Source organism: Cavia porcellus, unplaced genomic scaffold (assembly GCF_034190915.1).
Source record: "Cavia porcellus strain 051 isolate PalLab524CR breed Dunkin Hartley unplaced genomic scaffold, mCavPor4.1 scaffold_3, whole genome shotgun sequence".
NCBI classification, from domain to species: Eukaryota; Metazoa; Chordata; class Mammalia; order Rodentia; family Caviidae; genus Cavia; species Cavia porcellus.
Window position 1 is genome coordinate 84526317 of NW_026947486.1, and position 13172 is coordinate 84539488.

Sequence of the window (13172 nt, forward strand, 5' to 3'; positions counted from 1 at the left end):
GAAATCTGACAGAGATCTCTCTGACTTCACAACCTTTGTATTCTACATGGCTGAAAAATCAGCATGATTAGAATAATGGCAAGATTGGCTGCCCCTGTGAGCTGTAGCAGGGCCCCTTTACACCATGATTGAAGAATCCCCTGATTACTTGAATGAAGTGGATGTTGAGAAACCAATTCTCTAAGCATCCTTCCTTCAGTATTGTGTCCAGGAGCTCTCTTTTCACATAAAAATTTTACACTTTTATACTTTTGTATTAGTGGGGTTTTCCTGATTCCTGTAATACTATCAAGGATTTCTTCTTCCTGTACTTGTTCCAAGTACTTGGTGGGTTTTTTGTGTTTGTTTGTTTGCTTATTTTTTTATTTTGAAAGAATAAAACAAAATAAAATGGAATAAAATCAGATGGAAGGAACAATATTGGTTTTCAAAAACAAGACAAAAGAGAATCCACTATAGTTACTATATTGCATATTTTTATCCTCTAAATAGATGTTCATACTAACAGGCCCAAGTCTGCAAAGTCAATCAATCAATACAAGCATTAAGTTGTTTTTGTACCTCAGTTTCTAGCATCCCAGCCTGTGCTCCTCCAAATCAACTGGTTGCCTACATGTGGCTTGGAGGCAGACTTTTCTTGTCTCCCAACTCACACCCTGACTTGCTCACTGGAAGGGAATGCTGACTTTTTAGTTCTCTTCCTGGACCAAAGCTACCATTTTTGCATTTGTTTTTTTGACATTAACCTATAGCAACCATACCTCCCTTTGGCGAACTTTACATCTGGTTTTCTGCAAGCCAAAATTTAAATTTATTTTTTTTTAATTTTTTCTGCTGTATTTTTGGTTCTTGATTTCAGTATCCATCAGGTGGAGGTAGCCATAGTACATATGCCACAGCCTGAACACTGAACTGTCTTTACATTTCATCCACCAGCACAGTTATTCTACTGTCCTTGAACTTAGCTTTCTGAAAAATCTCAAGACATGAGAAAAGTGTAGACAATTTCTTCTCCATAGTGTAACATGATCTCTCTTCCTAATGCATTCAGATTCCCAAATGAAACGTGCTGAGCTTGGCCTTTACTGTCTGCATTCCTATTAGCACTATTTTCTTCTGAGCTCCAACCCAAGTCACCTATCTGCTTACAACCTTCTATGCTTTCACCAGCTCAATTTGTTAATTTTCCAAACTCTTCCCATAAACCAATTACAAACATGTGGTCAGATATTGTTACAGCAATTACCCCACTTCTCTGGTGAAAAATTCTTGTATTTGTCAGCTTTTCTGTTGTTGGTACACAATATGCAACACCTAAAACTTGAAATAGAAGGTCAATTTGGCAATCCAGTTAATAATCAGCACACTCCAAGGCAAAATTATCATGTTAGAAGAGCATGATAAAGCAAAGCTGCTCAGTTTATGGCACCCAGGAATCAGCAGGCAAACTGCCAGAAAGAAAGGAGCCAGGTACAAGATAACAGTACTTAAATTGACCTTTCCATGACCCACCCAGTCACATCTCTAAATGTATCCTACTCACCCCTACATAGCTCCAAAACCAGTCAAGTTACAAACAAACTTAACCATCATATCCATAAATGGATGAATGGACAAAGGAAAAGTGATGTACATATACTAAAGAATATTACTAAGCTTTTCAAGAAAGAATACTTTCTTATATAACATCATGGATGAATCTGTAAGATATTATGATAATTGAAATAAACTCATCATAGAATACTGCATGATCTCACTTATATGAGATAGCTTAAAATAGTAAAACACTAGACTCTCAGAATAAAATTGTTATTACCAGGGACTGAAATTATGTAAAATGAGAGCTTGCTCCTTCAGTATCCTAAAACATTGTACTTTACAGTTAATAATAAGAACTTCAGACAATAACTGAGCAGTTATTATGCTCTAGGAACTGTGTTGAAAATTTGTGCCTTTAATACACCATCTAGTCTTCATGATCACTTTATAAAGTCAGCAATATTATCTTTCATGTTTACAGGTATTGTGACTTAAGCCCAGAGCAACTATATATTCTGTGAAAGACTTCATCAAGGAAAATGTAGAACTCATTTTTAAATATAGATCAACTAAGCTGCAAGTATATATCATTCCAACTGTGTTATGCTCATAGATTTTGTGGGACACAAATTTATAATGGTCAAGTGGGGGTTGTTTTTTTTTTTCTGCCTCTTGATATCTCTAACCTCACCTGAGGAAACTCGAATGGGCAGGGATAAGAAAATCTTGGATTGGAGAATGCATTTAAAAATTTTTTCCCAAATGTTTGGCAGGTGATGTTGTCTGACAATTGGTGTATTATTCATGGCTTTATACAAGGGAGCCTCCATCTTGCCCTCCATGTAACCAGAGTTCCTTAGTCAAGAGTATCTGGAATTGCTATATGATAGGATAAAGATCCAAAAACATATGTTCCAATGTACAAGGCACAAAATGCTTTTCCTCTTATGCCCTATACTGGTCAGTCACAGAGTATCATTTCCATTGTTTCTCAATATCTGCTTTTATTTTTTTTTATTTTAAAAAGATTAACATAAAAGAGGACATAACAAAGCAGATCATAACAGAACAATTTAAATAACACAATATTTCACCACAAGACAATTCTATATAACAGTAGCTACCACAATGTCTCTTTTCTTAAAAAAGTTGAGCATGCCTTCACATACAATAGTATCAAACATAACAAAATAGTATAAAACCATTAAAGAGAATGAAAGTATCACAGGGCATTCAGAACCATATAACAGAAAATGAACAATGGTTACTATATTATCTCATTGTCCATAAAACATTTGTTTATATTATCACACATAATAAAATCCAATAAGATACAACATGATAGAACCAATGGAAACAGAAGGACAAAGTATGGTAGGAGTTCAAAACGAGATGATATTAAATCACCAGTGGCTATTACAATGTCTTATTTTCTTCAAAATAGCTGTTCATACCATCACAGATAATAAAGTCAAACAACCCAGGATAAAACCATTCCAGCTAATAAATGGAAACATCATAAGGCTTCAAAGCAATATAATGGGAAATCACGATTGCCATAAACTTTCATGCACTCTTCTTACACTAGGGAGACTATACAGTATTTATACATGTGAGTTTGATTTATTTCACTTATGAGTATGGTCTCAATTTGCATCCATTTATTTATAAATATCTCAATGTGATCATTCTTTATAGCTGAGTATTACTCCTTTGCATAAAAATACCACAACTTTTTTATCCATTCCTCAGTTGTTGTACACTTAGGTTGTTTCCAAGATCTGGCTATTACAAGTTGTGCTGCTATAAACATGGGTGCACACATAACACTGTGGTATGATGCTTTCAGTTCTTCTGGGAATATGCCTAGAAGTGGAATAGCTGGGTCGAATGGGACTTCCAATCCCAGGTTTTTGAGAAATCTCCAGACTGACCTCCACAAAGGTTGTACCAGTCTACACTCCCACCAACAGTGTAGGAGAGTTCCTTTTCCCCCACAGCCTCTCCAGCATTTGTTGTTGATGCTTTTCTTGATCCTGGCCATTCTTTCAGGAGTGAGATGGAATCTCAGTGTCGTTTTTATTTTCATTTCTCTAATGAGTAATGATGATGTACATTTTTCATGTATTTATTTGCCATTTGTATTTCTTCATCTGAAAACTGTGCATTCATCCCAGATGCCCATTTTTGGGTTGGGTCTTTGAATTTCAGGGGTCTGATTATTTTTAATTCTTTATATGTTTTAGACAAAAGTCTTTTGTCTGAGGGACAGTTCACTAAGATTTTTTTCCCAGTTTGTGGGTTTTCTTTTCATTATGCTGGAGATTTCTTTTGACATGCAGAAACCTTTTAAAAAGACGTGATCCCAGCTATTGATTCTGGGAAGTATTTCCCATGTGGTTTCATTCTTGTTCCTGAATTCTCTACCTACCTCTTTATCTTCAAGATTTTTGCCCAGTTTGTCTTCCAACAGATTTAGTGTTTCTGTTTTAATATTCAGATATTTGATCCATTTAGATTTTAGTTTATTACATGGTGATAGGCGTGGGTCTAGTTTCAGTTTTCAGCATATGTTCCTTAATGTTTGAAACAATAACAAACTGTGTCTTAGTTACATTTTTTTTGTACCAGGGATTAAACTCATGACCTTGCACTTACCAGGCAGGTTCTTATGCTACTGAGCTAAATTCCTAGCACTTAGTTACATTTTTCATTGCTGAGATAATATACCAGAGACCCAAATTTCAACAAGAAAAAGTTACTTCAGTTCACAGTTTGTAGAGCTTTCAGTCCATATTTGGCTGGCTCCAAGGCAGAGTGGCACAGAAGAGGGGCATAGCAGAAGAGATATAGTCCATGGGAAAAGAGACAGGAAATAGAAAACCAGGCTTCCCTCACTTCCTTTATATTCTATCAAGAGTATCAACTTATTGGTTGGTGACACTCACAGCCAAGGTGCTTCCATTATCCATACCCAGAACTGTGTTAGTTCCAATCACCAGTCTAATTTAGTACCACACCCTTAATTCCTGTGTCATATGCCTTAGATCCAGCCAGTTCTGAAAAGTGTAACCTATGGGTGCATGCAGCTATAGGGTGACATCCAGATACATGCCATAATAAGCATAGTAGCATTTAAAATAAGAGTAATTAGATACCACCTATTGAAAGGGAAAATGGCAGGGTCACATTGTAAAAGACTATGTGGGTGGGAGATATTGCAGGCATATGGGAAATATAATACGCCATGCTGCCTCATCTACTTCTCAATCTAGATAGTGTGAAAAAGTGGAGGTAACTTTCCTAATGCTGCATCTGCTTCTCAGATCCATTCTTCAAAAGAAACATAAATACGCCCCAACTTCCCCGTAATCCTGAGCAAATCACTTATCTGTATATCATTTTATTTATTTGAAAATGGAGGAATCTGTCCTACCCGATACAGGCTACTAGAAGATGATTGAGCATATATTTTTAAAAAATGAAGCTAAATGTGAAACACGGTGATCACTGCAAAAAATTGTTTCTAACCAAACAGTATGCAACAGTATTAAACAATATTCCAACAGTATACAAAGCAAATACCAATATTACAGAAAATGAACCATGACTAATTCATAAAATAGCTGAGAGAATGTCAAGTGAATTCTGAGGAAATATTCAAAGAGAGGGACACATGAGTGAAAGACCCAAGTATGACTCTGAGGTATATAAATTAGCTATTCTTATCTAACAAATCTTCCTAAAACTCAATAAGATGCAAGAACAATCATTTATTCCATGATAATGAATCATTAGATAACCTGGATTTACCTCATTTAAATTGACTAGATGTGGATCTAAATTGTGGGTCTAAGACTTCGATCCAGATCTGCTCCATGTGTTTCTTCCTCTTTGGACCAATAAGGTTATTGAGAGTAAATGAAGTCCATGGATATTACTGAATCACAAGAGTAGCTAATTTCAGCCAGATAAGTAAGCACATTTTCCTTTTTTATTTTAAAGAGAATAAAACAAGACAAAACAGAATAGAACAAATCAGATCAGAACAGAACAATGCAAGCAACACAGGATTTCAAAACAAGACAACATCAAGTCAACAGTGGCTACCATAATGTCTCTTTTTTTCTCAGTAAGCACATTTTTAAATTGCTTCTAGAAACATGTCTGCCAACATCAAATTGGACAAGTCACATGGGCAACACCAATATCTAGCAGAGATGTATTTTCTGAATTATGAAGCCATTAAAAATGTGAGTATATAATAGCTCCATAAAGCAGTAAAATAGTACAACAAAGTTATGTAAATAGCAGTTAAAACTGGAACCTGTGTTGATTGCATAGATGAGGTTTGAGAGTAGAGAAAATCAAGAACTGTGGGAAGAAAAATTAATTTAAGGCACATTCCTTCTATATACTCACATAAATGTTAAAAAAGCTATGTGAGTTGACAAAAAAGAGTGAGCACTTAGTGATTTTAGTGAAATTCCTGGGGCCTTCTTAAAACTATCTGCAAGGTAAGTCTTGGCAAAGAAGCCAATTAAATAATGGTGTCATTAAGCAACATGCATATTCACACAGATATTGTTGTTTATGCATCATTTTCTGTCATGACTAAATAAAACACAGTACCTTTTATGTGAAAATTACCACATAATGATTCTACCACATTTATAAATGACTGAAGGGGTTGTTATTGTGTGAGAGTTTTCCAGTCCCTAGGAGTTTTGCTTAATCACCCAAACTAGAGGTCTGTTAGTATGAAAAAAGAGACTAAGAAATGAAGGATAACAAGACTCTGAGCCTAGGGAAGAAGATAATATGTAAAACATAATAGCCTGGGTCAAAATGAATCAAAGACCATCCAATCTACAAAAATCAAAAGGCCTATCAGAAAGAACTGGTGTTTACTGAGTGTCTACAATACATCAGATGCCATGATTAATGTTTTATACATATTAAAACATTAATACTCTTATTCATCTGAGATTTATCAAATTTGTCATTTTACATATAAAGAAATTAAGTCTTCAAGGCGAAATGACTTGCTATAGCTCACATTGGGTAGTATTCTTTCTGACTACCTCCTCCCAGAAGTCCAAATTCAACTACCACAGCTTGTTTTCTCCACACAAATACCATCAAGATATTTAGGACATTGAACAGGCAAACAGTACAAATGAGGTTCACAGGGATTAAACACAGGATAGACCTAAGTGAAGTGGAGGTAAGAAGTAGCAAATAAGATGATTTAGAACAAAAAGAAACAAAAAGCAAACTTACATTGTCTTTATAGTCTGCAGACATTCCAGAGTGAAACTTCCCCAGAGCCTTGAAAAGCAAAAATAGACATAAGCCTCAGTGCTTAACACTATTGGTTGGCACCAGACCTTACATTCAAACATCTCTGTCAGAGACTCTTCCCCGATAAACCTTTTATGTAGATATTAGAACAGCTGGTTGCTTTGGCCTTTCAAACCAGTGAGTAGCTTGTGTAAATATTAAACAAGAGAGAAGTAGCGTTGTCTGAACTTTATATTTGTTCCTCTTCTGGCCTACTGAACATTATTGTTTGCAGGAAAACCTGTTTACAACTGCTTATCCTTACCCAGATTCTCTCAGAAAACAGTACTGGAAAGACACATATTTGTATTAGGACGCCACCAAATTGGGGCCCTGACCAAAAGAGAATCATATAGAGCTTCTTTTTTCCTGGAAAGCTGAAATGTCTTTGGAGAACACTGGCCAGAGGATGAGGAGAAAGTCAACCCAACTCTTTAACAAAAGATATAATTTATAGTAAAGTTTTGTGTGAGACAATTTGGAGTAGAATAAGAAATCTTAAATTACAGGAATTGGCCAGATAAAGTTTTTATTGCTCACTAACTAAGCTGCTTCCACATGTTTGCACATGTGAATCATTTGAGTAATATGTTTGTTAATTGATTTGGGGCATTTGTTCATTGAGACATAAAATTTCATACTTATGATTCAATCCTTCACATTGAAAAGTGTTTTATCCCTATGGAAAACCTCAATATGCTCAGGTCAGGTAAATTTTATCAACTGTGATTATCTACCCTCTGGTCTCTTTCGTCTGTATTATGAGTCAAAAAACTTATTTTATAAAAAGTCAGTAATTTTTTTTTTTTGCTTTTGCGATGCCCTGTTCTGAAATATTTTCTTTTAGCACAAAAGTAGATGATGTGTGAAACAATGGGTGTGACAATATTCCAATAAGATTTATTTATCAAAAAATGATAAATACAATTCCACTGATGTTGGATGACATCCTTGCACAGTGGAGGAAAGGGAAAAGGAAGGGCTTCACCACACTGCGTCTGTGTTTGCTAAGGCCATTGAATGTATTATAAGTGACTCTGCGTCCACCAGATTACCCAAATTAAAAAAAAAAAACCCTATGAAGAAGTCCCTGTTCTTTCACCACATTTTCAAAGGGAATGATGACCACAGAAAGGATCAAATTCTAAGTCATCTTGTTCTAAGTTTTTCTACTTGTGGACAGTCCATACTGCTAGACTCTCAAGCAAGCTAAGTGACCACTGTATCCCTAGTAAAACCTATCTGTCTCACATCATATTTTCTGTAAACTGATTCTCCTAATTATTTACTTAAATTGCAGAAAAACATATGAGAATCAGACTCAATAATAAGTCTGATTCTACTCATTCTTAAGTGATCATGCCTAATGAAAATAAAATGATGGGCTTGCAACTAATGAGCAAATTAGTGTTCTACCAGAAACTGAGTTTATCTTTCATACTTTTTTATTGAAAGAAAGAAATCAAAGAAAAAGAAAAAATAAAAAATGTATAATTCAGAATTCAAAAAAATCATAAAATCGCTAGTTGATACATTATATATTGTCATCTTAAAAATTGTTGTTAAAGTTATAAAAAAGTGGCTAGACACTCAGACAGTGACAGTACAAACCCTTCTGTTCAGTAATCTAACAGAAATTTATAATATGGTCATCTATCTTATACACTATACATACCATCATAGCCTTTAGAGCGCTTTCCCTCCCTTTCACTTTTACAATATCTAAAAGTTTATTTTATTATTATTATTATTATTATTATTTGTGGTGGTACCAGGGATTGAACTAACGACCTCAGGCCTGCCAGGCAGATGCTTAGGCCACTGAGCTGAATGCCCAGTGCTTTCTTACATTGTTAAGTGGACAAAATTACTGTAGATATGCAAAAAACTAGTCTATTCAAAAAGAGCAAAAATAGTGAATAGGGGATGGGGGAGGCAGAAGGCAGGACGGAAAGGAGAAATAAAAAGAATCAAAATTCCATATGTATATACAGCAATTCCCCGTGATGAATGTATTTATTACATATCACAAACATATAATAATAAAAAGTGTGTAAAAAGTGCTATATAGCAAACCTCATTGAGAGGAATAAAGGATAAAGGTACTAATCTCAGTTCCTTTTACAAATGATTGTGATATGTATGAATAAGAGCAAATGCAACCTTTTATATGAATTATATTCTAATTGGTAAAAGTGCTTTGCATTAATCTGTGAGTTAACAATTCCAAAACTGGTGTATATGTATATTAGGATTGAGCAATACGTTAATGGACAATGAATGTTAGGAGTTAGAATTATCACTATTGAAGAGAGAGGCTAAAGGTAAGCAAGGAGATGAGGCTAAAATGATAAACATAGTAATGGGCAAGAGTCAATGACATCAATAAGAAAAATTTTTAAGCTTAATATAGTCAGATAAACATGAATGATAGAAACTTAAATATAGATAAATGTATGTGTCTGAATTAGTACATAAACATACATGTCTGAAGTCTGTTAGGTATAAGGATCTGGAACTGATCTAAACGCAGAAGTGATAAGAAACAAAATTAATAAGCAGATCTAGCTTACACAATATCATTTTCCAATAAAGGAAACCTGGGTTCCTTGGTGAAATGGGTGATTCAAAGGCTGAGGCAGAGAATGTAGAAAATGAATCTAAACGTTTTTACTAACACTAGTAAGAAATAGCTCAAACACAAACACACTCATAGACACACACATGTTTATAGGAGTATATCTAAGGGACATTGAATCAACAATCAAAGAATTTATCATGGCCACAGATAGAACGAATTGAGAAGGAAAAAAGACTAGATGGGATTACAACTAGAAGTATCAAACAAATATCTCTGAGTCCATACTGATAGAAATAAATGTTTGAATTAAAATATAAATGATGAGAAAAGCAGATATCTCCCTTGAGAAACTCCAAAACATTTATTCAGAATTTATGGCTTTAAGGAGATGGGACATAAAGCTCCACATTTCTGAAATTCAAGCTGCACATGACTTCCATCTGAAGAGGGTAGCATGAAGAAGTGAGGAAAAGAGTAATTTTACAATGGAGAAATCTGAAAGTCTACCTCAGCCAGATGAACACCAACAGTGAGAAATTATGGATAGCACGCACCCCAGATATAATGTGATAAGCAATAGCCACAATCTTAACTACAAGAGAAAAGTCTAACTCAATTATTTCACAATGAATACATGAATCAAAGCACCGCAATGAACCGTATAAGTATGTAAGATGATGTATCAGTTAAATACTTTAAAAGCAAAGTATGAAAACATGTCACAGTCAAGAAAAGCCTTAACTAAAACATTAAAATTAGTATGAATGGTCTCACATGTTCGTGTACTTTAGTCTGGTAGTCTGGTTATTAATCTCAATATATAATAATTGACTTTATAAGGTCTCAACATATATAAACAACTCATGCTGTAAAAATAAGAAGGGGTGAAGGGAAGGCAAAAAGAATTGAAATGTGTAATATATGTGTACCAATTTCCTACAAAAAATGTAACCTTTATGTACAGCAAAGATGCACTAATAAAAGTCAAAAAATGAAAAGAAATAAATAAAATGTAGTATCATGGATGGAAACATGGAGCAGAAAAAATGCTTCTAGATAAAAACCAAGAAAATCATATATGGTCATTAGCCAATAATAATGTTTTGGTTCATTAGTTATAACAAATGTACATAGTAATGTTAACAATGGATGAACAGCATAGGGAACTCTAATACTCTCACATCTTATTATACAATAAAAATTTGGACAGTGAGTAACTAGTTCTGTGAGAGTTCTTCAAGAAAACATGTCTAAAACTTGTTAACGTGATGACTGAATGATATCTTGTGAAGAGTTGTATGTCGTGCTGAGCATCACATGATCACACCTGAGCCAATGGTTCTCTTTTCTCTCTTCTCTGTCTCTGTCTGTCTCTTCTCCCATCCTATCAGAGGGCTTGTGGGTGATCATCTCCCAACAACAAGAAATTATGGAGATATCATTGGCAGAGAAGGAGGAAAAAAGGTAGAGGAATTGCTCACTTCAAATAAGATTATGGAGATGTGTAAAATGTGAGGCACAGTGCACAAGTTTATAGAAAAGCACCCTTCAAATAAGGTTGCAGCAATGTGAGCCATAAATGCATTTAATAGCAATGCAGTCTAAAATTTCCATGAAACCTTCAAACATAGCCTGAACCAGGTTTCCTTGGGTAGCTTCCTTGTTAAAGTTGCATAAAAAGAAAAAGATTCCATTGAGCAAAGAGGTAGAAGTGATTTCAGTGGTGATAGTGAGAGCCACGCTACACAATAACTCTCCTGTCTCCTGGCTCCATTACACCAGCCACAAAAATTTCTAGTAGTAAGTGCAGGTTAATCTGCTTATTTTTCTCTACATTTTGCAATATCTTTATTATTTTGTATTATATGACAGTGTCATAATCATTTGATATGAATGCTTCTGTTTTATGGAACAAATCATCTGAGTTTCCATTATTTTGTATGGGAAAATTCACTTTTCTATACAAGTGCCTTGGATTACAAGAATGTTCCTAGAATGAATCTTGCTCACAAACCAAGTTTTACTGTATAACTAAAATTGCTAGTCTAAAATTAAAATTTTATTGTCATTTTTATGAGTCAATCTCCATCCAAAATGTGTACCCCTGGTCCATTTCAACAGAATCTGAAGTGCTACCATAGAAAACCATTATCTCTAGTTTGTTATTCTGTGAACGACATCCTCCTAGTCATCCTGTGAAGCTTAAGCTTACATTGCCTAACACTTGAGTAAGATGTCCTCTCTTCTCACAATGAAGAACAGAGACTTACTCTGAGGCTGACAGAACCAGGGCAGAGAAAAGTAGTGTATCCCAGCTGGGGATATCAATCTTGAAGGTCCAGGCTTTGTGTTGGTGAAAACCTACAAAACCACAGAAACAGAGAGGTAAATTGAAGCATTTACACCTGGATAAGATCTTCTGGTTTCTACCAGCATTTACCTTGAGGGCCTCATGTTGGTGTCATAGAATTTCTTGTGATACTGTGCAGTAGCAGTTTACAACATTCCAAATTAAAATCTGTCTTTCCCTGGTGATTTATTACTTTATAAACCTACACAAATAGTGAGAGACTCTCAGTAGCACTTGACCATCTATTTTATCACATTTCAGGAAGACTGAAAAGATCTTTACGGAGTGGGTAATTATGAGAAGGATATAAACTTCGATGTTGTGCCTCTCAGACATGCTGCAACTCATGCGTGGGTTCAGTTTAGCATAGGTGAAATCTCACTTAGTCAAATCAATTTGCTTGTGAAAATATCCAAGGGTGAAGTTGAGAGAATCAATTTTTAAGAAACAAGTGCTGTTTTCTCCTTGGGTTTAATATTACTCCCAAGCTATAGTATGTTCTTAGCTCCTGTATCTCCAATGTGCTATGATCTCCAAGCATGTTACAAATTTCCATGTCTTCTCTTCTACTTTTTCTGTCAATTAGATAAATGTAAATCTATAAATAATTTAAAACAGAAAGGCCTTCTACTCAATGGTTTGCCATGATGATTCTTTTTCTTTAAAACCAATAATTCTACCTACATCAATTATCCTTCCCGTATGCAACTGTAAGCCTTGTTTTACTTCAGCATAGCAAGTATGTAATCCTGTAAGTTTGTTTCAGAGGGTATTTTTATGGCAGAAGTAAACATAGAGAAACATCCTAGTTAATGACTTACAAGCTCTAGATGATGATGGCCAGGAAACTGATTAAAAACACATATTTCCAAGCCATGATCCATATCTCCTGAATGTGAATCCCCGGAGTACGACCTCAGAATAATTCATTATACTTAACAAACATTGCAATCCTGTATGTAATTAAAGTAAGATAAATTAAACCAAAAACATCCCCCAAATGATCCTGATGATAAACCAGTTTTTAAAAGACTGGTTTATTTCACATACCAACTAGAGATAATGGTTAGAACAACAGGTCTGTAATGGATAACTCTACATGGCTGAAATATTACTTAAGAATTCAGTAACATGCTGCTAAAAAGGACCTAAGCAACAAATTATTATTAGATACTTTCAATTTGTGGTCAAAAGTTTCATTCCTAGAGGACAGGGCCAAATTTTCATCTATTTACAAGCAATATGAAGAATATATTTTCCTTTACTTGAACTCAAGCAATACTCTTCCTCCTTCAAATTTGATCTCACTTTAGCTACTAGAAATCATGATATCATTTCTTTTGCTCACTTTAGCCAGCC